The sequence below is a fragment of the Platalea leucorodia genome, assembly GCF_965183815.1.
Source record: "Platalea leucorodia genome assembly, chromosome: 2".
Lineage (NCBI taxonomy): Eukaryota > Metazoa > Chordata > Aves > Pelecaniformes > Threskiornithidae > Platalea > Platalea leucorodia.
This window is the reverse complement of record NC_138824.1, coordinates 23,693,578-23,718,955: the sequence shown is the minus strand read 5'-3', so window position 1 is coordinate 23,718,955 and position 25,378 is coordinate 23,693,578. Positions and strand designations below refer to the sequence as shown.

Sequence of the window (25,378 nt, the reverse complement as noted above, 5' to 3'; positions counted from 1 at the left end):
CCGACACTGTGGAGCCTTCAGGACAGCGGCTTCTGCCATAGGTGGCAAATGCTCAGCTTATGCCAACTGAGCGGCACCTAGCAGGACTGCTGCCAGAGCGTATCAAGAGAGGCATTTATGAGAGAGCATCTGTCAGCTCCCAGTAAGAGTCAAATGCTGTGGGAACTGGGAGGGACCACCTCACCCAGAGTAAAGATACCACCAGCACTTTGGATCTTTCAAAGGCAGTCTCTTTGTTCCAATGCTTTCTTCTGGCATACTTAGCTCTAATTTGGGAAAAGAAGAATCCAGCCTGGCACACTGCTCTTGAAAAGCAGGAGAGCTGTGTTCCAGCCCCTGAGGATGGGAAATGGGTGCAGCTTCCAGACCCTCCCCTCTTGCTCTGATGTTTTACCTCTGGGGCACACACTGTACGCAACTTTGGAGGTTGCGGTGCCTTCTGCTGGAGAGCAGGGCCTACCTCCTTGCCCTGGCGCCATGCAGTTGGCTGGTTTGTGTGGGCTCATGGAGGGGAAGCTATTCAGCTCTTGCTGTAGCCATGGGGGTTTCCCACCCACACGATGCTGAGAGAGCCCAGACTGAGGTGGTGCCTGGCTTTTGTGAAGCCAAAGCTTTTGAAAATCCCATCCACCTCCACAGTCTTTCCATTTTCCCTGGTACACAGTCTCTTACACCTTCACATTTGGCTGGATAAATTCTGCAGGGAATGTCCGACTGCTTAGTCACACTAGGTCTGCCCACCCCATTGCCTCTTCTACCGTGCTCTTGGGGTAGACAAGTACGTATTCATCTCACACTTCATTTCACACATCTAGGCCACATCTGTGCTCTTTAGTTAAAAAGGACCAGGGCATGTCCCTAAGCACTGTTCCACGAGCGGCTGTATTGACTGCTCTTATTTTAGACAACTAAACTTGCCCAAGACAGAAAATCCTTATGGAACAGAATGGTTAATGTCCACACAATTAAGTCCTCTTACCCTCCAAAACAGGGTGGTTGGATGTAAACAGGGTACGGCCACAGGTTTTGGCTAACAGCTCTTGTGTCCTAGCACTACTTGTGACACTGTTAGTTGGCATGAATGAAAACTGTGCCGTGGGCTTTTTAAAAAATTCAGCAAAAGGTTGATTAACTTCCATGAATATTTCTTAGCTTTGCTTAACTTACTTACAAGTGTAGACGGAGTCAATGTCACACTGTTTGTGTGGTCCCTGGCACAGTTTTGGCCTGGGGCAACTAGCACTGTCTTGAACAATACATACATAGGCATGGTTTGGACGATGGTATGGGCCAGGGACCATTCCCAGTAAATGTCTGGGATGTGGCCAGGTCTTTCTAGATTATGATTCATCTGGTGCACTTTAGGCACTCATCTTCCTCAGAATGAGACAAGAAAAGGTTCAGGGAGGGCACTGAGGATAACCAAAAGCATGAAATGGCTTCCATGGAAAGGATGATTAAGCTGGCTGAGACTTCCCAGTCTAGAAAGGAAGATCTGTTTAAATATATATTTGATAAAGACACATAAAAGCCTGCAAAACACAGAGGTGGAAGTAGGCATCAATTGTTCACGGTCTTCTCCAGTGCAAGAAAAAGAAAGCTAGCAAGAAGCAGGTTCAAAAGAAACAAAGTGGTGTATTTGAAGCTACATGTAGTAAAGCAGTGGAATTTCGTGTCACAGGATGCTGTAAATGCTAACATTTTGCATGACATCAGGGGAATCTGGAGAATTTAATGGGAAATGAAGTACATAACGGCTACTACATACAAGGACACCATTTCTGTCTCAGTTGCAAATTGCTGGAGATCAAGAGAGTGCTCTAAGGAAATGTCTCCCTGTGTTTGCTTTATCATTGTTTCCCCACAGATCTGCTTGGACTGTTCTCAGGAACAGCACATTGGTCTAGATGGACTATTGGTGTGGTCTGGGCAGCTATTCTTAAGATTTATGAGTTGTGCTCCACAAATGCCTGCTTTTGTGCATTGGTTATAAGAGAAGCTATTATGATGTGCGCATGTGGAGATATCTGTACCTTAGATTCCTAAAGTTAGGGGAGATGGATCTCTTATATCTATGACTGCCACTGTATCCAGATGCCCCTCAGGGTTTTTAATCTGCTCTCCAGCATACACTGGATGAACCTAAGTTGTACACAATCAAAATACTTAAGGCAATGATAATATCACCTCTCAATTAAACAATACCAGGTGGTACTGGAGCAATCAGTAGTGGCATTTCATTCACGTAGCTTGTTTTATTTCATGGTGGCCTTCCGTCAGAAATCTCAGCCTTAGAGCTAATGCCAGAAAAAGGCTGAGCTCCAGGAGTGAACTCTAGAAAGGAGTTCTGGAATGGGAGTCGTTTTAATTAATTGTGGATGTCTGTATTACAGGTATTAGCATCTAAGTTCACTGCTGCAGGCTCACTCTAGTGTTCGGGAGTAAACTAGAGACTCCCAGGGTGATATTCAGCTTCTCCTTGTCTATTGGCTATGAAGTCTGCTTGGGGGAGCTACCTTGGATGTGGACAATTGCACTTGCTCAGCTCTTGATGGTGCCACATCTTCTCCAAGGAACCTGAACTGCAGAATGAATGATCTTTCCCTTCCTCCCTTCCTTCCAGTCCATTCCTTTTATGCTGCACAAAGCTCATGTAACCCGCGAGAGTGCACCTGGCACATCCCGCCACCAAGCTCTGAGCACACAGGTTCAGCTCCTCCTCAGTTTTGTTCAGGTGTTACCTTTGCAACCCCATCAGCAGCCAGGACTTCCTCTGTAAGTAGCTAGGATGCCTACATACAGCCTGACAGTGAGACATGACCAGTCTGTGCCAGGTCTGTAGCCGGTCCTTTACTCACCTGGATGATCACAGCAAGAATAGGATAGCAGAGAACACATACAATCATGAATCACAGAATCATAGAATACCAGGTTGGAAGGGACCTCAAGGATCATCTGGTCCAACCTTTCTAGGCAAGAGCACAATCTAGACGAGATGGTCCAGCACCATGTCTAGCTGAGTCTTAAACGTGTCTCTTGTTGGTCTCTTCTCCCTAGTAACAAGCGATAGGACAAGAGGGAACAGCCTCAAGCTGCGCCAGGGGAAGTTTAGGTTGGATATTAGGAAAAACTTCTTCACATAAAGGGCAGTCAGGCACTGGACCAGGCTGCCCAGGGAAGTGGTTGAGTCTCCATCCCTGGAGGTATTTAAAAGAAGGGTAGACGTGGTGTGTGAGGACATGGTTTAGTGGTGGACTTGGCAGTGCTAGGTTAACGGTTGGACTCAATGATCTTCAGGGTCTTTTCCAACCTTAACAATTCTATGATTCTATGTGCCCGGTGTAGTGGATGGTTCAGTCCAACCCAGCCCCTCAGTTCTCATTTCCATAGAGTCTGAGGGGGAAAAAAATAAGTAGGTTTTCACTCTAAGCCGAAACAATGGTATGAACTGTTTGCCTGCAACCTGCCTGTGAGAAACAAGCCCTTTCTTGCTCCGCGGAGGTGACCTCCTCCCTGTCCCTCGCCCACGCGTGGCCGTGCCCAACCACGGGCTGCTCCGGTTACCTGCTGGCACCTGGATGTTCCCGAGCTCTCCTCCCAGGCTCCGCCTGGTGATGCACTTTCCCCCGGGGCTGCCGGCCTTCCCCGGGCCGCCGCCACCTTACCTTACCGGCCTGCCAGCCCGGCCCGGCCCGCCGGAAGGCCTCATGTGCCATTCATTGGGGGGCGGAAGTGGGGGCCGGGCGGCCCGCGCGGGAGGTGTGAGGCGGGGAGCGCGGGCGTCCTTCCCGCCTGAGCCCGCCGGCGCCGGGCTGCCCCTCGGCGGGGCGCGGGTGAGTGCGCGGCTGCCCTGCGGCGGGCGGAGCGGAGCGGAGCGGAGCGGGCGGGGGGCGGCGGTGGCAGCAGCATCCATTTTGCATGATGCAATCCGGGCGGCGCGGAGGGTTCCCGGGGCCGGACCGTCTCCCCTCCCGCCAAAACAGCCACCCCTCCATTTTCTCTCTGTGGCTTCCTTGCGCCCGCGGTCCCCGCAGGTCCCTCCCGGGGCGTTGCGGGGAGCGATCCCTCGCCTCCCCCTGCCCCTCTCTCTCTCCCCGCGCTGGCGGTGACCCTCTCTGCTGAGGGAGGGATCCCCCAAAATGCTGGAGCCTCCCCCCGGGCGGGAAGGGCCTTTGCTCGGTGCGGGGATGGGACCTGCCGTCATCGGCTCCCGGAGCCCGTGCCCCTGCGCCGGCGGAGGTGGGCATTGCCGCCTCAGCCGCGCTTTCCCTCTTCCAGAGCAAGCAGCAAGCCAGGGCAGAGCTGGGAAACGCATTAAGTGCATGCATGTTTCTCAGCTACCCGTTTTCTTGCTTATCTTTGCTTTGCAACACGAGCAGCGCCATAGAGAGCATGCTATGCTGGGAGGTGAAGGCCCAGGTATCGAGGAGAAAACCTGGGCCGTTTCCCTGGCCGTCTTTCCGTGTCCAAGATAGCTCCTGAGTGACTGCCGCACTGTGCTTTGCTTTCTCTTTGAAACTGCAAAAGAGGCTGAGAATTTACCGAAAATGCGGGTATCGTTCGCAGCGCTCGAGTCAGCCCCATACCCTGCGAGTTTCTCTGTTCCTGAACCTGTTCCTGTGATGAGGACAGGGGCTTGTTTACATTCTGTTTGTCAGCGTTTTACAGGCAGCTGGCCTAACAGATGGATTTCTTCTTTTTTGCGTATGTATGTGTGAATGTTCATGGCAGACAGAGCAGAAAGGCGGGGGGAACCCTAAAAAAACTCGAGGGATTTTATGTATAGCTAAGGCTGGACAGAAAGATTGGGAGTACGTACAGAAATGCTGGTTAGTTGTGTTGTCGGCTGCTAGAAGCCTTAGTTTTGGACCAGGGTGTCATTTGTTGTAGGTGCTGTACAGACTTGGGACAAAAGGGCAGTTGCAGCTCTAAAGGGTTCACAGGCGTCACACTGGGGCAGAAGAGCTGAGGTGATCACGGTGCTGCAGCTTTGTGAGTTAACTGTCTCTTAGCTGAGTGGTTTTGCCACCTGCGAGTGGCGCGTTTGGTCATTTACAACCATTAACTTCACGCTTGAGCAGCAACCTCATGATGATGTCCGACATCAGGCGAACCAGTGGGCACCCTGCTTTCCTCTGCCTACTTCTGTGGGCTCTGCTAAGCCGTGGGGGCAAGTGGGGACGACATGGCCTCTGACTTGGAGACAGCAGAGACAGATGAGTGTCACTGAGGCAAATACAATGAACACTTGGAGAGAAGAGGCAGAAACTTACCATTCTGATCAGGTACTCTGTGGACTTCTGTCGCCTTCAGCAGCCAGCCAAAATACCTTTTAGACAGAATTTCCATATAATGCAGAGGAGTGTTTTTTTTTTTTTTTCCACAGCTGCATAGCTGCAAATGCCGACCCTGGCACAAAGAAGGAGCAAGCTTGTTGATTGCCACAGCCTTCAAAAGTTATTTCACTTTCAAGTGTTTTGAGTATCTTCTATTTTGAGTGGTCTGAAGGGGACAGACCTTGACTGTGCTCCACAGCATGCGTGCTTTAGATAGTCTAATTGCCTTCGAAATAAACCCATCTTCCGAGCAGGAGAACAACTGTGTGTTTAGTCACCAATTTATGCCGGTTTGCTGGGATGTGTCAAATTTTGAGCCTCACTGCTCATAGACTTGTGCTTATCAGTGAGGAGATGTTTTCAGAAGGCACTCCTTGTTTTGGGTGGGCTGTAACGGAAACCTGAGGCCAGCTAGGCTTCTAATTCAAGCAATTCAGTTGTGAGTGTGGGTGAGACGTGTGCAATGTGCTCTTGACTCCACGTGGAGAGAGAGAGGATTTGCTATACAGAAGGAATTAGCTTAGACAAAAGAGGGAACCTGTAACTCTTCCTCTAATCTAGCCAGTTTTCAGAGTAACCACCTCCGAGTTGTGTTTTTGTTGAAACATTTGACACTACTTCTTTTTTCTTTTTTCTTTTCTTTTTTCTTTTTCTTTCCTATGTAGTCTACTGCCAGATTTCAGGTAGGGTTCACCCACATGTGGTGTTGTGCCTGAGCTCCGTGTCTCTGCTTTAGGTGTGTTGTGGTTTAACCCCAGTTGGCAAGTGGGCAAGCAGCACCACACAGCCGCTCGCTGTACAATGCAATTGCTCACCACCTGCTAACTGATGCCCAGCCCGTCCCCGAGCAGCGATCGCTGCCCCCCGGCCAACTCCCCCCAGTTTATATACTGGGCATGAGGTCATATGGTATGGAATAGCCCTGGGGCCAGTCTGGGTCAGCTGTCCTGGCTGTGCCCCCTCCCAGCTTCTGGTGCACCTGGCAGAGCACGGGAAGCTGAAAAGTCCTTGACTAGTGTAAACACTACTTAACACAATTATGCTTTAGTTTTTGCTGTCAACATTATTCTCATCCTAAATCCAAAACACAGCACTATACCAGCTACTGGAAAGAAAATTAACTCTATCCCAGCTGAAACCAGGACAAGGTTTTGTGACAACATGAGTGAGGGTTGTTGCGTGCCAATCTAGCTGGTGTTGAGTGCAGTTGACGGTCTGGTCTGTGCAAGAGGGAGGGCAAAAAGGTGTGGTGGGCGTTGTTTAGTCTCAGATGGGAAAGAAGGCAGGGAGAAATATGAGTCGGGTGAAGGAGGGCAGGGATCTTGTTGCAATTACTGCTTCTACTACCTTTTGTTCACCCTTGATCTATCAATTTCCTCGACCTTAATCCACTACGACAGGTTAATGAGACTTCAGTGGCCTTTCAGAAACGTCACTTCAGTTGTATCCCATGTATGTGAGTAGAAAAGCGGTAACTTTAATTCTCTTCTCTTGGCCTGTACCTGTGGTGCCAAAAGCTCAACTGCACACAGCGTGGGGCAGGAGGAAGAGAGGGTGATTTACTTTGGCGTCAGATGTGCCCGGTGGATGCTGGTCTGATCCTGGCGAGGTTTACTGGCTGAGCCACCGTGGTGCCAAAGGGCAGATGGGGATGTGGCAGAGCCCCTTTGCCTCTCCTGAAGGATGAGCTAAGAAGTTGCACTGACCTAACCAAGTATGTGTAGAAATTAGTGGCATTCACCAGCAGAACCAGGAGGCTGGGTGGTGTGGAGAACTAGTTCAGCAGTTCTGGGCAAAGTTGGCTGGGGTCAGCTCCGGGCAAAGTTGGCTGGGGTCAGCTCCAGTCAGTACTGACCCAGAGTTAGTAACCCAGCGTGGATCTTCTCTGCTGTCTACGTCAGTGTGTTTGGCAGTATCCTAGAGTGTTTTCCATTACCTGCTATATCCTCATCCTTTGTTATCCTAGGGCCAAAATCCTTGCAAATCTGTCATGTGCTGAATGGTGTTGAAGATAGCATTCATCTGGCCAAATGTAGTCATCTGTGGCCAAGGTAGTCAGCCTCAGCTCCTGTTACGGTCAGCCAGGGGAGGGCTGGACGTTCCTGGGGTGTGATTCATCTCAGCCCAGTAAGCTAAAGCAGATGAGTTGTGACCTGAAAGCTGCTTTCCACTGACTATAAAAGGAGTCATTGGGGGATTAGCTCGGCGGGTGTAAAAGCCTGCACTATAAAAGTCACTTCCTCAGTGACTTTGGGAAGAGTCGTGGCTGTTTGCACTACATTTGTTCTGGTATTTGGGGACTCCTTCCTTAATGCTGTTATTGCAGTGTCCCCTACAAAAAAAAAGAAAGGAAAGAGAAAGGCATAGCTGAATCTGTTGGTCAAACAAAACATGGGGGCTGTCACCTGCCCTGCAGTAGGCCCACCGGTTGCAGCATTCCTGACAACTGCCTGTGGTTCATGGGCAGTTTGGGGGTGTCAGGGATCAGGAGCTGGGGCTCCCACCTTCTCACTGTGGTTGGTAGAAGCCTTGGGACCCCGCTCGCCCTGGCAGCGCTGGCCGGAGCCGCCTCCCCTCAACAGTGGGTCAGCAGCTGCTGCCCTTGCCAGGGTCCCTGACTCTACTGGAGACCACCAAGGTGAATGGTATCTGGTACAGAAGTGACTTATTTCACAGTTTCCAAAAGAAAATACTGTGAGATTTTTGGTTCCAGGTACATTTTTGAGTTTCTGTTTTTTTTTTACTCAAGTGAAAAACAGTTCAGAAAACTTTATTTCACAGAGCTGCAGTTTTTGTGTGTTCAGGAGTTGCAGTAACTGCTATAGGAAAAAATGTGCTACTAGCTTCTTTGCTGAGCAGGATCCCTCACTAAATTTTCCCGTTAATCTAAGCTGTTCCTCAGTGCCTACCATGCCATGTTTTGACCCCTTTTCTGAGAAATCCATGCAATTACAATATTTACTAAAATACTAAATTTATTATCATCTACTTAATGGTAGTATTTAGCTTCATATTTTCTGAGATGAGGACTAACTCTTGGGTTCCCTTTCACCAGACTTCCAAACAAATATCCAAGCTGTCTTTTCTGAGCTGTACAGATTTCGCAATTCACTCTTGCCTCATTACTTTCCACATCCTTGTCATTTGTTTGTATCTTTCCTTGTAGATCTTATTTGCCTATTTAATTTTTAAATTACAAGGATGAGGATTTTACTTAGTATCCTGTTTTTGAGGACTTGCAATTAATTACTGTCCTTACTTACTGAGTGACTTACTTTTCTTGAAATTTTGTGGCTATTTGACAGTCATCCACTGCTGAAAGTTTATTGTAAGCCACTCTGGAGTTCTGAAAAAAAAAAAAAATTGAACAATAAGCTTTTTATTTAACTAGAGTTTGTCCCTGGTACTGATTCAGGCAAACGGTTAAAATCCCCTGTACCAGATTGTTTATTTATTCCTGGAACCCATTCTGTCAAATGAGAAGGTGTTCTCAAAATAAATAGCCGTGTGTGCTGTGACCCATATTATTCCTGGCTGTGTATGAGCCTGACTGTCTTACATTGCCAGGTATTTTAATATAAGTGAGAAGAAGTGAGTTGTAGGGTAGACGCACATCATCTCTGGCTGCAGTTGTGCCTACTGAGAAGTTTGCCGCTGGCAGCTGCTCGCTGGCATCCCAGCAGCAGAGGCAATTGCTGCTCCAGTTTTCTGGCTGATATCCTTGAGAGAGCTCTCCTCTGACTTGTTTCAGCTCAAATGAGGCTGGGTAGCACAGCCTGCTTCAGTGGTAGGTCTTTGCTAACTCAAGTTAGCAGCTAGGTTACATCTTTGAAGTTTCAGCTACCAAGGTAAATAGCATGCTGTGTCTCTAGAAAATACATGCTAACTTGAGTTAGCAGTGTTTGAGTGATCTGGGATGCACAGATAGCTCAGTGCACAGAGCAGAGAGGATGATGACGTCTGGGAGGTAGAAGGCAGTGGTGGTGCCAAGCATTTGGGGACATTTACCTGTGCAGCTGGTGCACTTGGAGCCATAAGAAAACCAGTGCCTACATTGATACAGTGCTGCTCTGCATGTCTGCAGTGGACGACGTCGCTTTGGTGTTTTGAGTAAAGCATAGGTGAGTTTGCTTTGGCTGTGGGGTATTTGTGGGGTGTGGTTTAGTGCCACTTTCCATTGCTATAAAATAAATACCATGCAAAATCACCTTTTAATTTTATGAGTAAAGCACGCTGAGATCAGGGCTTGGGAGAACTTGCTTCCAAAAGATCTGCTTCCCCATGCTGCCTCTGCAGTGGGGTTGGGAGGTGGTGTGACTCTGGGGATAGCAGGGGAACAGAAGGCCCTCCTGTGAAATCTGGAGTCAGTAAGCAAAACCATTTCTGCAAAATCAGAAAGGGGCGGGGGGTGGGGGTGGGGGGGAAGTAAAAGCTTATAAAGCATAACAAAATGAGACCCCTGGTAATGCTAGTAGTAGTTTCATTTGGGAATGCTGATGTGGGAGGTTTATTTGGATGTGTATGTGGCAGGAGCAAACTGACTGCAAGAAATTACTGTGATTTGATAAATGAACTGTTTCCTTAAGCCGAAGAAGAGCTTGCCTTCATCGAGTGAAAGATTCTTAAACTAGTTGGAAAAACTGCATTGTTGAGTTTGTAGAACTAGGTTATTTTGTTGAAGTGACTCTCTTTTATAAAGCAGCTAGCAAGGTAAATAATGTGATGTACCTTTAGAAAATACTCCAGAGGGGATTAGTTGGCTCAGGTAATCAGAATATAGCCTTTCATCCTTAGGTTGCTGATTAAACTCCACTTGGGGTTGTATACTGCCTGACAGCTCTTTGACCCATGTGAGATAATTCCCAAACAAAGGATACCACTGTATGCTGCGCTATTTGGTTTTTTCCTTCCAAAAAGTTCACAAGACCGGGTGACCTGTAACATGTGTGTTGTGAAGATTTTATTCTTTGTCTCACTTTGCAGTGACAGTCTGTGCATCAGGCTGGTTTGTATGCTCACAGCTTCTGAAAGCCGACAGCAGGCCATTGAGAAAAATACAGCAAAATCAACCCCTCCTCTTCTTTGCTTTACCTAGAGCAGCAACAGAAGTTTTCTTGCAAGTTATGTGCAATAGGAATCATGTACCTATTATGAGATATTGACACTGAATGTATAATCTAATTGTTACTGTAGAAAAAAATGTCATGTAGTTGAGCACCTGACTGACTTGTCCACCGCTGCTTTAGCAACCCACTGAATAAAGGCATGTGTATCCTGTATAGAAAGGAAGTGATCAAAACAGGTACTTAAAAGTCTCTTCCAATCCCTACCTGAACTTGGCTGATAAAATTTTGAAGTGCAAAGGTGCCATGCCATTGTATATCCATCCATGCTGACCACAGGTGCATTAGGTGGGACTTCTGCAATCTGCTGGAAGAAAGGAGCAAGATGTTCTGGCACCCTGAATGAGAAGAGAGGGCAACACCCAGAAGTCAGGAGCTGAATGATGGACTAGGATAGAGGTGCCACATCTTGGAGGAGAAAAACAATAGGGGTTTGTTGGGATTTTAGAAATGAGAACTTCTGTGATATTAGAGTGGGAATTTGGCCTCTAGCATCTTTTCAGTTCAGGAAAGGTACCAACACAAGCAATAGAGTGAAAAGCATAACAGTTAAGCACTGGAGAAGAGCAGAAGCAAAATGTTTATGCTCTGCTGTGAAGGTGCTAGGATAAGTGCTTGGGCAGTCATGAAATCCAAAGCTTTGTCCAGAAAATGTTCTTATTTTTGAGGAATGCAAGTGCAAGGAGGAGTTATTGTTCTTGTGAGGGAAGTGGACTTCTGAGTTGCTAAAGCCCCAAAGAGCCTTTAGACTTTCACATCTTTCTATTAACTGCCCACAGAAAGACAGGTCAAAATTCATTGGGGTGTTTTTGCTTCTGCTGGCTCTTGGTTCAGTCCATTTTCTGTTTTGAGGAGCAGTGTGATAAAGTTTTCATAGATGTCTGCTAGAGCCCTGCAGGAGCTGGGGAAGGCAGGCGTCTCTGGAGGGTTGTTCCTCCCATCTCTCCTCCAAAGTGATAAATTTATGCCTGGACGTGCCTGTCTTTGCCTGTTGGTAAGAGAAGGGGGTGAGATGATACCCTAAGCCCAAATGTCTGCTTTGGAGTTGGCTAAAGCTAGTCAAGAGGAATCCTACCCCTGGCATGTGAAGAAATACAAGGATGTCCCCCAAGGAAACTTGTGTAAGTGATGAAGCCACACTGTTGTGTTTGGCTGCTCCAGATAAACCATCACAGATGTTAGAGTACTTTTGAACCTGCTTTTTCCTTCGAAGGAAATACCTGCAGAGCAGAACAGCATGGTGCAGGGCACCATCAAAAGCACAACAGCAGCTCTTTGCTTTTCATGCTGCTGTTCAGACCCTTGGGGGAAAATGCTAATTATCATTTGTTGCAATTATTTTGCTTTAAAACCGTCAATATTTTTTTTCCAAGTCCCAGTACAGTGGAGCTAAGCAGAATATTTACAGCCAGTAGTTTGTTTCCTTCCTGCTGTCACTTAAAGAGCCTAGCAGCAGCAGAGCTTATTATACTTCAAAGTTTCTTGTTCTAGGTAAAAGTGACATGGGGAGAGATGGCACTGTACGTGCTCAGAGAAGTATGTTGAAATGTATAATGCAACACTTCTCAGAGACTGTCATATTTAGGCCTCCCTGCCTACCCCCCCTGGCCCCGTAAATATAATTAAGAGAGATTTCCTTTGATGCAAGAATGATGTGGAAAAATATAACAAGGTTTTTAAAAGGTATTAGCAGACTGGATCATATTAGTCATTTTTTTCCCAATAAAAAGTGCATAGCTACTTACTCCAAAAGCTATACTTTTGCAGTCTTTTCCCCAGCCCTTCCCCATCAACAGCCATGCAGCCTTGAATGTTTGGGTTAGATGGAGGCAAAACTCCCCTTAGACAACAGCTTTTCTGTCAAGGAGCAGGGGAGAGCTGAATGATGAGCCTGTTGCTAAAAAAAGAGCATTTACCCAAAGCAAACAAACACTGCACCTACCTCGCTGTGAAATGTAATTCCGCTTCAGCGTTGTAACTTCTTTCTGGTAAGATTTATTTAGGTAGAATATATCAAAACGGGGCACTTGTATCTCTGTGAAAACAGGAGCGGTTGGTTACCCTACTGTCAGACCAGGAAAACATCACGCTTGTATCATTTACCATGCTTTGCACTTATTTTAGGCTTAAATGCCTAAAATGGATGTAGTTTTCAGAGGCATTTTGTTGTAAATCCATTAGCACTTAGGAGCTGCACAGTCTGTTCACTGACGGCTTGCGGGATTATTTGCAAAACGCTTCCGAGACTGAGGTTTTTTCCCCACAGTCAGACCCATAATCCCATTTCATATGCCTTTTTTTTTTTTTTTTTTTTTTTAAAAATTGATTGGGTGCTCCCGTCCTGTTGAATAGGGGATTTTACTGGCTCAGGCAGTGTACGGGACTGAAAGGCTGCAGAGCTGGGCAGGATTGGGTCAAACACTGAAATGAAAGCGAGTGACTTGTGCAGCATGAAGTTTTAACGGCAAGCGGCATGTGTGTGGGCGAAGCTGCCATGGAAACTGCTTGTAGTGTTTGCAAAAAAGACCAGACTCTGCATTGCTTCTATTCCTAAATCCTAGTCTGCTTTTAGCCACCCTCTCCGCTTGTGATGGCTGGGAATATGGCAGAGGGCAGCTGCCTGGGAAGGGGAGGAAGGTGGGAAGATGATGCAACATGAGCAGCTTGTTGCAAGCCTGAAGGCAGCACAGGTAGCGGCGCCGGCCGGGGCTGGGAGAACCAGGGCAGGCAGTCGTGGCCAGGATGGTTTGGTCTCAGGTGAGAAGTGTGTGCCCACTGCCCTGCCACGGTGAGGGACGGCCGAAGAAGTGGTGCTTCCTCAGTGGCCAGGAGATGAGTGTGGTGTCCATCATCTCTGGGTGTGCTGGCTGCACTCCTGGAGGGGGGGGTTACCTCCTGCCTCCTATGTGGGGTGGCAGGTGGCTTTTATCACCTCCCCTCTCTTTCTTCTTGACACAGCCCCACGCTTTACCTCCTCTGCTCCACCTCTTTGCACCGTCCTTGGCTCCCGTTTTGCTGTGGGTGTCTGTCTAGACTACACTGACGTGGACACATCCTGTGGTCCTGGCAGCCAGGCTCCACGGCTGCTCTGCCCAGCCCAATTCCCATCCCAGAACAACAGTCCCTGGTGAGGCTTGTGTCATGAACTGGCAGGGGGTGGGTCACTAATCGTCAGGGAGTTGGGACATCACCGTATCCCAGTTACGCTGGAAGTCTGGCCACACTGATATTGATAAAGATGACAACACCACCGTTGGCACTTGGCATCCCCCTCTGCCTTGGTTTGGGCTGCCCGGACCGCCTCAGTTAGGGCTTCCTCCAGCGCGATGCTCCGCTCCTCGTGCTGTTCCCAGACAGCCGGGGCATCGGCAGCCCCTCCTGAGTCATGTGCTGTTGGCTGCTTCGGCACTGAGTGACCCTGGTCAGTGGGTAAGTCTGGTGAAAGGGCAATACTAGTTTGATTGGATGGTAGCATTCAGTCATTGCTTTTAATCCAGTGGGCACTGTCCCTCAGGGGAAGGTCTTCCTGAAGAGCTTTCCACTGGGAATTACTTGTCTGCTAGGCAGATGTCAAGAGCCACCCCTGAAACTGCAGACACACAGCATCCTCTCGTCTGCGGGAGAGTACGTGGCTGCACACAGCAGCCGAGGGGTGTGTGAAGTCCTTGTTTGTGCCTGCAAGGACGAACACGTGGGAAGGAGCTGATCCCTCCCCAGCCCTTAAATTATGGCTGGAACGCAGGAATACTGGGTCTAAAAGCAAACATTTTAGCTCCTCTCACACTAGGCTTCTCTTTGGTATGGCATAAATCATATTTGCAGAAAGCTTTAGTGTTAGGTCCATAGTCATGCAAGTGCCCTCAGAAGGCTGTAATATATTTTTGAATGTAGCTGGCTTGCTTCATGAGAAATTAAGTTCGGTTTCTTCAGAAAAGGGAAGTTTTTCTTAATTCTTCTGCTATGTCAAGTCACTATCCAACGGCCACATGACAGTGCAGGGCTGACAGGTCTGACTCACAGGTCTGCGTGGGGTAGGCCCTTGAGAATGGCCTCCAAATCAGTGGAAAAACTCCTGGATTAATGAAAACGTATTCTTATTACTTTCTTTACATTGCATAAGCCTTGATGAGTGATGTAGCATAATTTGAAATTTCGTAGACTCATAGAATAGGGTCTTTAAAGATCATAGTCTAACTGGCCTGCCATGGGCAGGGACATCTTTCACTAGATCAGATTGCTCAAAGCCCTGTCCAGCCTGACCTTGAACACTTAATTTGCAGACACAGTTACCTGAGGGCAGCAAATCCTTTCTCAGAAGCCTAGAATCATCTTGGTGTAAGGCACAGGGGGCCCTGTGACTCTGCCACGTACGATTTATGCTCCCCTTCCTCCCTGAACGAGTGCGTGTCCAGTGCAGCCTGAGCTTTACTTTGTGTGAGCAATTCCTCCAAAATTTGTTACAGAGCATTTCCTCTAAAAACCTCTTCAAACACCTCTACTTCGTACACAGAAACACCTCCCCTGCTCTCCCACTAAAGGAAAGGGTTCCTTTGCTTCAAGTCAGTACTCGTTCTGGTAACGGAGGAAGTTTTTAATTGGGACAGCAGCGTGGTGATAAGCCATGCACCGGTGCTGGGAATGTGCCTGTTTGAGAAACATCTGACCTGCAGACACGCTGGTCCACAAGGGCGGCCAGATCGTGGTCCGTGGGCCAGCATGTTGCCCGGGCAGCCCTTGCTGCTGCAGGCAGGGTGCCCGTGGGCTGCTGGGCAGGGGTGACCGGGGTCTGCTTCCACCGCATGGCACTGCCTCCAGCTGGAGCTGCTGCTGCTCACCACAAGATACCTGCTGGCCTCCACCCTCTCCCTGCTGTTCAGGGATGTAGCAGAATGCACTGATTTATAGCCACTTTGATTTGCCCCTTGTCCACACCTGAAAATCCTCACTTAGCTGTGCCCTTCCTCCTGGTGAAATGGCGGTGTTCGGGGAAGTCTTTTCCTTCCTTCCATCTGTCTGTCTGTCTCACTGGATGTACCCCGCGTCGGTGCAGGGTGGTGTTTATTGTTCTGCATGAAGGTTGGGGCTCATAATTTTTTATTTGTTTGTTTCCCCACTGCTGTTTTAATAATAAACCAGCTTCTCTCTCTGTCTAACTTGTTTCCTTAGCTAAGGGACATTTCCCACCTTCTTCCAAGGACTGTTGTCTAAGGGCCATGACTGGAGCATGCTGAATGGCACGCCCAGGCGTTTCAGCTAAGCAAAGCTTTGTCTTAATTTTATCTGTCTTCGTTTTATTCTTCTATTTATTTTAAGAAGACAGAAACACACTTATTTAATACTGCTTCCCAAAGCATAAATTTTTTTCTGCTCAATACCAAGGCTGAATCCCTGGCAGATTATGGGTGATGTGTCACTTCCAGTAGATCCCTCGTAATCTGTCTCAGGCTTTCATTTGGCAAGTCTAATTATCAGTGGAGATCCCCTTGGGTTTTATGACAAATTGAGGGAGTTGAAGCAAGCAATTTTCTTGCAAAGGGTAATTTGAAGCCATGCTGAGTAACTATTGGAGAAGACTGTACTAGAGCTAGTGGGAGACTTTTCAATTAGTTTTTTTTTAATCAGAAAATAGTGATTCATGTAATGAGGGAGGTGTGATGCCCTTTATTGGCTAGGCAAGAAGACATCTCCTTAACTTTTTGATCCCTGAGGAGCTGTGGATGGCAAATGCAGTGCTGCCCTCCTCCTCCTCCAAACAGCTGGGTTCTGTTTTGAGCTGCCAGAGGATCCTTTCCAGCTAAAGTCCGAGGTATGGGCTAAAAGGGCTGAGGGCACCAAAGGTGCCTTTCGGGAGATGGTTCTCCTCAGGTGGGAATCCAGCCTGGGAAGTGTCCCATCCCTCTCCTCTGCCCTGGCTGCGGTGGCTTGCCACCTGGTCAGTTGTAAGCACGGCATTGGATTTGTTTCAGTGATGCAATTGGCAGCACGATTCCTTGGGTGGTTATTCTGGTACAGCTACAGGGGTGATACATGGTAGCCTGGGAAGAGGAACATACCTGGTTTCATGGTTTAAGCCTGCCAAAGCAAACGTGTTGTCTGGCTGCACCCGAGTCTGCTCTGAGGCAGGATGCGCTATGTCCAGTTTGTGTCTAAGAGGTGTTCCTCTAAGCTGTTTTTGCAGCGCTTAGGTAGTGGAGGCTTTCATCTTGTATCCTATCCCAGCCTTGCATTGTGTCCGCAGTTGGAAAGCGATCATAACGTCAATTTCCCCACTGCAAATTAAGCCTAATACATTGTGTGTTTCTGCAGTAGCCAAGGAGGGGAATTAGTGTCTATCCAACTTTTTACCTGTTAAATGGCTTACCATGTGCCACCTTTGATGTTACTCACGACTGAAGCTTTGTGGAGAAGAATGGGCATCACTGAACTTCCATTTTGGAGAATTTGAAGCTTGAATTCTGGGGGGTTGAAGCATTCCCCTTGGGACTTTCAGAGCAGGAACCTTCCTTCTTTATTTTGATCCCAAATCACTACTTATTTCAAAATGGGTTTCATGTATCATCACAAATAACCCAGATCAAGTTTTCTACAGGTATTGAGACAGAACATTGAAGTTTGCCTGCTTTGAAATTTTGGGGACGTTCAGACTTCTTATCTGGACTTGGGGGAAAAGGACAGTCTTTGCTATCTCAGAAGTTGTCCTGGGATGAGAGAGGAATTTCTGACCTTGGTACAGCCAGTAGCTGTGACAATTTGGAAAGCAGGCGGGTGAGCTGCAGCACCCTGCCATTCTCCCGAGGCAATACTGGAGCACCAGCACCTTCTTCATGTCCAGTAGGACTTGGTGTTCCCCTTTCAGTAACTAATTGCTGGTAAGTGGGTGGCATAGGGATTAGAGAGACCACCTCACTGCTCCTTTTCTGATGGAAGAAATTCTCCAGGGCTATGCGATGTTTGGAGAAGAGTGGGAGATGCTGCCTTGGAAATGTCCTTAATGCTGGGGAGCTTGAGGAACAGAAACCTGCACCATCCCCAGCCATCCATGGCAGTGGGCTAGTCCGCCAGCAACGCCTCCCTTGCACCGTTAAAGCAGCTGCCTTCGACAGAGGAAGGTAATGTGGTCCCCTGCTTAAAGTTTTTTGCAGGTGATTAAGATTGTGTTCTGTACACACTGCACACCCACGTAGTGTGTGTGTGCCATTATTTCTGTTTAGCGTGCAGTTTATATTTAACTGGATTACTTCCTTCTTTTGAGTCACAAATGCTGTGCTAGGGTCTGATCCTGTTTTTTAATGACAGAATTGGCCAAGAGTATAATATTTAGTTTCCATATATATACACATTGATATAATATACATTTCTGTCATGTATATTGAGATATACATATGCACACATGTGAAAAATAAAAAATAAAATTATGACAATCAAGAAGGGAACAATTTAAGAGCGCACGGACAAGACATTCCTTGCCTGATTAAAATACTTCAGCAGGACAGCATCCCTTTACACACAGTGAAATCAATGCACAGAATTGCTGTTACTTTGGTGGCTTTTGACTTGGACTCCTTGCCATTACTGCTGCTATGGTGGGATATCTTCCAGCTTCACGTAATGCCTTTATTCCAGCTTGGTCATGCCTTTATTTTCATCAGCCTTTTCCCTGGTGGCAGACGTCTGCTCATGGCTATGACCACAGTCTCTGAGTCGGTTCTCAGCACTTGTCCCAAGGCTGTCCTCTCTAAGCTGCCTGCCTTTCCCAGCGTAGCTGATGGGGACACTTGCAGCAGCTTCAGGGACACAGCCAGATGCACCTTAGGGTCTGATGCCACGTCCTTTGCTTCTGTTTCTAGAAGTCTTGAGATAGGTGTTCAAATGTCCTGGGCCAAGCTCAGCATCTGCTGTAGCTGTCTTGTCTCTGCTCTGTCACTTGTTGCAGAGTAATGTTAACAAGGCATTGGAGTTTTTCCAAGGCAAGATGGTTTGGAAGGACATATCTGACCCAATTCCTGCTTCATACTGTAATGGGTTGCACCTGGGGCTGATGTGCCTCGGTGACTGTTGACTTTCCTCATCGTTTTCTGAATGATGCTTCAAAAAGCAATGAGCGGTTCTGGTTTGGTCCCTTAAAACATGACCTCTTTGCATCTAGGAGACTACAGTCAAATCTGACATCCCAAAAATAGCTATAATTCTAACAGCAGTAGTAGGAATTGAGGTTTTCCACCTCTTCTTTTTCTGCATAGGACTTCTCTGTGAATGATGCTACCTTGGGGATGAAAGTAGCAAAATCAGCCTTTTGGGAAGGGCTCCCAAATGGGTTTGTTACCTGCACGTTGATCAAAAAGTTGGTATCATCACTACATGCTCATTCAGGGAGCTGACCCATGTTTAAAGTAAAAATAGAGGGCCCAACCCATTCCACATTGTTTGCCAAACATGCCAACATGGCATAAGCACAAGCTCTTTGTTCTGCAGACTAGTAGCAGTGGTGGTACAGCTGTACAGGGGATGCATTTGTTGAAGACTAAAAGGATGCTGAAGAAAAATAATACTCTCCACAGGACATCACTTTGCTGTGAGAGAAGGGTACTGATGGCAGTAGAGATTTCCACGTGTTTCAAAATGGATATAAGCATATGTGGGACAATGTTGAGTGGGAATTTCTGCTGGTGCTTCCTCTGAGGAGGTGCCTGGGGAGTTCATTGGATGTGCAGCAGGGTCAGGCTTGGGTTTTCTTCTTTCCTTAGTAGAAAACTCCTTGTTCTGCATAATCAGCTTTAATTTTATGCTCTTCTGCAAATTGGAGAAGAAAATTCTCAGGAGCAGCAAGGTCTTGAAATAGATAAGGAGTGGTTTTTCAGAAGCTGAAACAAATTGTAATTGTTTAGGAAGTGATAGTACTGCTTATGTAAAATGGTGCCCTGTCAGCTTATTTTTACACATGGTGTTTTATGTTTAGCCGGACAGATGTTTGTTATGGTTTACTTTTTGCTGTTAACCAGATGCAAGATTGCTTATTTTCTTATGGGATTGTTTTGAAGAATGTCCCTTTTTAAAATGTTGTTAATGGGGAAGGAAATCTATCAACCTGATATAATAGGTATGTTAACCATTAGATAAGAGGAGGAAGAATATCTTATTTTATTTGAAAATACAATACAGTCAAGGCACAAGAATTTGGACAGGGAACAAAAGTAACAAACATAAAATACACTATAAATAAAAAGACAAGACCCAGTAGCAGTGGGTGGAATTTGGTCCCTATTGAAGTCGGTGGGAGCTTTGTCATCGACTTCAGTAAGACAGGATTTCGCCCAAGGATGTGGCCCCTGCCCCAGCGTCCGCCCTGCTAGGTTATCTAGGTGCGTCGTTGCTTCCCGCCGCTCTCAAAGCCCTCGGCTCCTGCTGAAACATGAAGGTGCCCAGAGCCTTGGGGTGAAGCCATTTCCTACCCAGGGGCTGAGCAGCTGGGGCTTGCAGCTCGGTGTTTCTCATCGGAGAAACTGGAGCTAAAGCAGGGGTGAGAGCTAGGTGTGTGCAGAACAAAGCTAATCTACGTTCATTCAGATAAGTTTTCCTCAACTTGAAGGTGGTTATGTACCATCTAGTAACATTTCTGGAATAATTTATATTGTTTTATGTGATTTGGACTGCGTTATGCCACAGGAATACTGACAGTACATTCAAAAAAAGGCTCATCGTTTCAAGTATAGTTGGGAGTGGGAGTGAGAGGAACCAGCCCAGAACACATTTCCTCACTTCAAAGGCAAGAATGGCTGTTTCAGAAAGCGAGATCACAGCCAGATCCAACTTCTAAGAAGGGAAAAATCATAATCTCCGCCAAAATCACCCTTTGATACAATGGTGGAGATAACAAATGATATCAGAGGAAAGGTTTTGGGCAGAGGTGTAATGGCCCCTGTACTGCATCCTGCTAAATGAAAATATTGTTCTCCTGAAAAAAATCCCACTTGTCTTTATTGAAGATCTCTTTGCCAAGCTACAGTGAATGTGATTGAAAATGAAAGGTTGATTTGGAACCTGCTGTTTCAAAAGCAACAAAAATGTGTAAGAGATGCTTAGGATAGCGATCCGTCATCTGTGAGATGAGGGACAGCGCTGTGCATGAGGGATGCAGATCACGGCTGCAGTGCGGGTACCCTGCCCTGCACCCAGCTCCCTGTCTGTTATCTGCAGGCCGTAGGAGGTATTTTATTCACAAGAGAGACACTCAGACATTCTGATGCTTTTGGGGCAGGACGAAGTTGATACCTTGATCACCCAGAAGAGCACTGTCTGCTGACATTAAGCCACGTGCAGGATGTTGGCCTTAATTTCTAGGTCTGTCATAATTAAATAGCCCTTCTTCTAAACAAATTATCCACAAAAAGCAATTCTTCTTTATTCTTGATAGCCATAGTAGAGCTGTGAACACCTGTAGATATGCCTGAGAGAGCTTCAACCTGAAATCGTTTTGAAATATGTTTATTGTGGGATACTCTTGAGTTATGTATAAGCCTGAAATCATTCACTAGATTTATTTTTTTTAATGGATAAATCCTATGTTCCCCTGCCACCAAAAACCTTGCCAAGCTGGTGCCCTGATCCTTCATCCCTGCAGCGAGGGGCTGTTTCTCTCCTGGGGATGTTGCATCTCCCCAGCCCCGTTCTTGCCCAAGAAGTGATATGTCGTGATCTGTGTGGCGAGGGAGGGCATCGGGCACCGGATCTGCCTTCATTTTCAATGGAGAGATCAAACTCCCATTGGTTTGGGAACACTGAGTCATGTTCGTTTTGCAAGACACCAGGTTTAGTTAAATGTAAGTTAAATGGCTAGGTAGGAAATAAAAGCTCTACCGTTATTGTTAGGCAGTACGTTTTTGAAGCAGAGGCCTTGAGCCAAGTCCTGGGAGAGACTTGCCATCTGCAGCTCCTTAGGTGTCAGTGGTGGTCGAAGGAGGAGGGAGAGCAGCTCTAACCTGTGGGGAACCTTGATCCACCTCCACCTGGAGGCACTTCTTAGACAAAGATAATATCAGGCTACACAGGCTGACCTCTGCCTTTTGCTTTTGTTCACCACAGAGCACGTCCTCCTTGGAGCTTTGTGTGGTGTACGGGGACGGTAGGCTACTTACATATGGCAAGCAAGCGTATTGTTAGTGCCACCGAGCTCTTAGGATTAGCCCCGTTCCTTTTGTGTGGGCATTGTAGAAACCCACATGTTGATGAGTGAGTGCACGTCGCAAACCTTTTCCTTCTACACATTACGTGGTCCAACCCTGCAAGATACCCTCCTCCCTCACCTTGATTTTCCGTGTAAGAGATCTTCAGCACCTTGTAGGATGAAGCCCAGTATGCTCAGCAAGCTTGATGTCAACTTGGAGGTGCAAACCCTGAGGAACACAAAACAATGCATAAGTCACTGGTGTTTGGGGAGGCCTGGACCTGTAGCCTCACCCAGGGTGAAATGTCTCAGGAAGATCTCCTCCGAGCTTCTCCTGTATTCCCCTATGGTTGGTCCACCTCAGCCTCAGGGGTCCATCTGGGCCTGCCCAGCGGCTCCATGCAAAGGGCAGGTGAGCCCTGCCCAGCTGCACTGCATCTGCAGATTTCCCTGGCTCATCGCTCAGCTTCTCGCTGAGCTGGGCCGTCTTTCCACCTCCTTTCCATTCTCTGTCTTTATTAATAGTCTCAGCTGGGACTCTCCCATATTCTTCTATGTTGAATCTAACTCCTCTGTTCAGGCCATCGAATGTCTAAACCTTGCCATAAATATTGACTTAGCAAGAAGTAAACTGTATTTCACCAGTCCTTTGGCATTTCTTGATGTTTCTGTGCCACAGAATAAACCTGTGTTTGTCTGGAAATCCAGCTTTGTTCTGAGTCAAACTGGTCTTGACTTTCAGACTAGCTTTGGAAAAGAAATCCATTAACACATCTCCCGTGGGTATCTTGTTAATAGTAGGCTGCAGTTTATGGCAGGGATTTCTTTGTTTTGTTTTGGAGGGCTTTTTTTGTATCTTCTGTAGCGTTTTTTTCTCGGTACACAACAGTGGGATCCTCCCTGTTTCCTGGAGCTGCAGACTGAGTGTCAACCAGCACCACCACCGCTGGGCAGGGTGGATGAGTTAGCCCCATTGCTGTGGTCTTCGTAGGATGCAGGCATCAATAGGATCTCTGCATCACTCTGGTGGGAGTTAAGCAAAGCCTAGGACTTGTCTTGTCCTAGAAAGCAATGAAATTCATAGGGGATGCTCCAGTGCAGCACTCCTGTTGTCACCTTACCTCAGTTCAGAGTTCAGGACTGCCCTATCCCTGCCTTTGAGGAGGTGGGCAGGTGTCCAGCTGAAAGTAATCCTGGCTGCATGGATTTGGATAAGGTTCAAGTTGGAAGGAGACTGCATGAGCAAATTGACATCTGAATACACTTAGGTAAACAGGTCTGTCTTCCTTCTGAAGGGAGAAAATAGTTTTCCCTCTCTGTACGTGTGGGGAATTCCCATGGTTCACCAAATGAGATTTTTGTAAGATTGGCCTGAAACCTGCCTTTCTCTATTAGTCTGAATCCGTGTCTCTCGGGAGCACGTTTGAGAGCTGTTGGTGGAGGAGACAATTCCTGACACGGTGGGACTTCTAAATCCTCAGCCTTGTTCCTGCAGTTGTAATTACTTTCTCATGGTAGGGGAGTTAGTCTAAGGCCAACAGAAGGGGATTTAAGTCAGGGTTTATGACTGGTGTCTTGGAAAAATGAAGAGGATTTTTGATTTTGTAGTGGATGCTGTGGCGACAAAATTGCAGCATTGGATTTAATAGCTGACTCGGTTAATTACGTTTCTTAGCATGTATCTTCCCATCTCTTACACTGGGTTTTAACAGGAACTGATGAAGTACCAATCTCACTTGACCATACTGTAAATTGCATTTAGCAATACTTTTGCCTACACATTATTCTCAGCATACTATTGATGTTAGGGTGCAATGTATACTGCTGTTCCATTATTGGTATATAAGGTACTATAATTAATGAAGAAACATTTGAAAGCCCTGCTGCCGAAGCTGGGTTTAATGGTGCAGTGTGCATATCAGGCTGGGGCTTCTTGAAGCTACAGGATGCAGTCTGAGATGGAAGATACCCTTCATCCTCATAGGCTGTGACCAGGCAGCCTGTAGATTTGCAGAGCAAAACAGTTGCTGCTGAGAATCTGACGTCTGCACGACACATCTTACAGGGGAGGTTATCCTGCAGTAGCTGTTCCTGTGGGCTGAGCACCCATCAGGTGTTGGGGTGCGTCCTCAGGTGTAGGTTCATCCCGGTAGTATTGGGTTTGTGCACTCCACGAGTGCTCTGCAGTGTGAACCAAAGTGTGGTAAATGGGGACAACTGGGATATTCACTTTTAAAGTACTCTTATGCTCAGAACAGAAATGCTAATGGGCATTAAATAGTTGAATGCAGGTCTTACAGTAGTGATTTTGGTGCCTGGAGCCAAATCTGTTCATAAAAGCATGGTAGGTTGTTGTCAGTGCCAGCGTGCTGGCTTAGATTGCCTGTAGTCTTTGGTTGGAGTGTGGCTCTGTGGGGACGTTCAAAGCTTCTTGGTGCTTGTCACAAGTGTTGGACTTCCTCCACTGGAGGCCCATTCAAGGTGAAGAACATGCTTGTTACAGCTCCCCCAACACTGCTTTGTTTTAGGATGTGGTTTTCTGTGTATCTGAATTAGGAGTAATCCAGTAGGTCCTCCGGAAACATCCTAGCTGTGGAGAGCCAAATTCTGAATGAGGACACTGATGCCGGGATGGCAGAGTGTGGGCTGAGGAAAATGGCTACAGCCAGTGGGAGCAGCACTCAGAAGAGGAGGGTCAGGGATGGGTAATCAGAAAAACCAGGGCATGAAGACGGCGGTGAACCTGCAAAGTGAAACCTCTGTCAAAGTAGGAGGTGGTGCCCATTGACTAGAGAAGAGCGAAGAGACAAGTGAACTTACCTGTGAGAGGCTGGCAGATTCACCCGACAGTTTTATTTGATAAGAGGCACAGGGAAGGTGGGGCACTATTGGGTTTTTTTACTTTTAAGGTTAAAGGGAAGAATGATAGCTCTCCTTTATCTTGACTTGAGTAAAGCTTTTGATGGGGTGCCACACAGGGAGTTCTTTAAGAAGATGAGGACTGGCAGGAACCTGGCGCGGTGCAAAAGGGACTGGGAGAAGAAAACAGATGCTGGTAGTGGAGATACCCACTGGAGTTCTTAGTGGTTGCTCTTGGGATGCTCTTGTTGCTTCTCCTGATGGTTCCTCTTGATGCAACAAGTAGAAGGGTGCTAATGGGATATACTGCTGCTCAGAGGGTGGATGACAGGTGAACAGTTGTAGACAGGGCAAGGGACTGTCTGTGTCTTTGGGGCTTGGATCGCTTACCAAAATGAAGACTGAGAGGTTATGACTGATCTCTAAAGGTACACTGGGGTAGCCACCTGAGCGGGGAAAGGCCATTCTTGGCACAAGAGCATGTGAGTAAACACTGCCTACTAAAGCATTTTGGCTGGAGAGTAGAGGAGTGTTGGTGGAGCTTTCCAACAGTGGAGATAAGGCCCCTAGAAATTTTTAAGGGAAGGCCTGATTATGCCATGGTTGCCTGTGACAACTGGGCTAGACTTGGCAGTGTAAAAAGCAAGAAATTCCTTCTAGTGCTGTGCTCATGGATTCAGATAATGCTGTGAGGAGGAGCTCTCTGTCCGCTTTCTAAAGGCAAGGACAATTTTGAAGCAATATACTTATTTTTTTTTCAGAAAGAGTAAGACAAAACTTCCATACCCAGGCTGTGTCCAAGGACATAAATCTTGGAGGGACAGACTCCCTAAGGACACTTGTTCCACGGATGTCCTCGAGGAGCTGACCCTACTGCTGGCCATGCTGGTTTGACTGAT

At 47.2% G+C, this 25,378-nt stretch overlaps 1 protein-coding gene across 1 annotated transcript in view; it reads left to right on the top strand.

Moving 5' to 3' along the window:
- Positions 1 to 3,767: 3,767 nt before the first annotated feature.
- The window catches only part of SLC7A1 (solute carrier family 7 member 1), a 44,861-nt gene continuing 23,250 nt past the window's right edge, over positions 3,768 to 25,378 (top strand). Inside the window, exon 1 of the mRNA XM_082336978.1 lies at positions 3,768 to 3,833. The gene's annotated coding sequence lies outside the window, so the exon portion shown is untranslated. The remainder of the gene's footprint in view (positions 3,834 to 25,378) is intronic.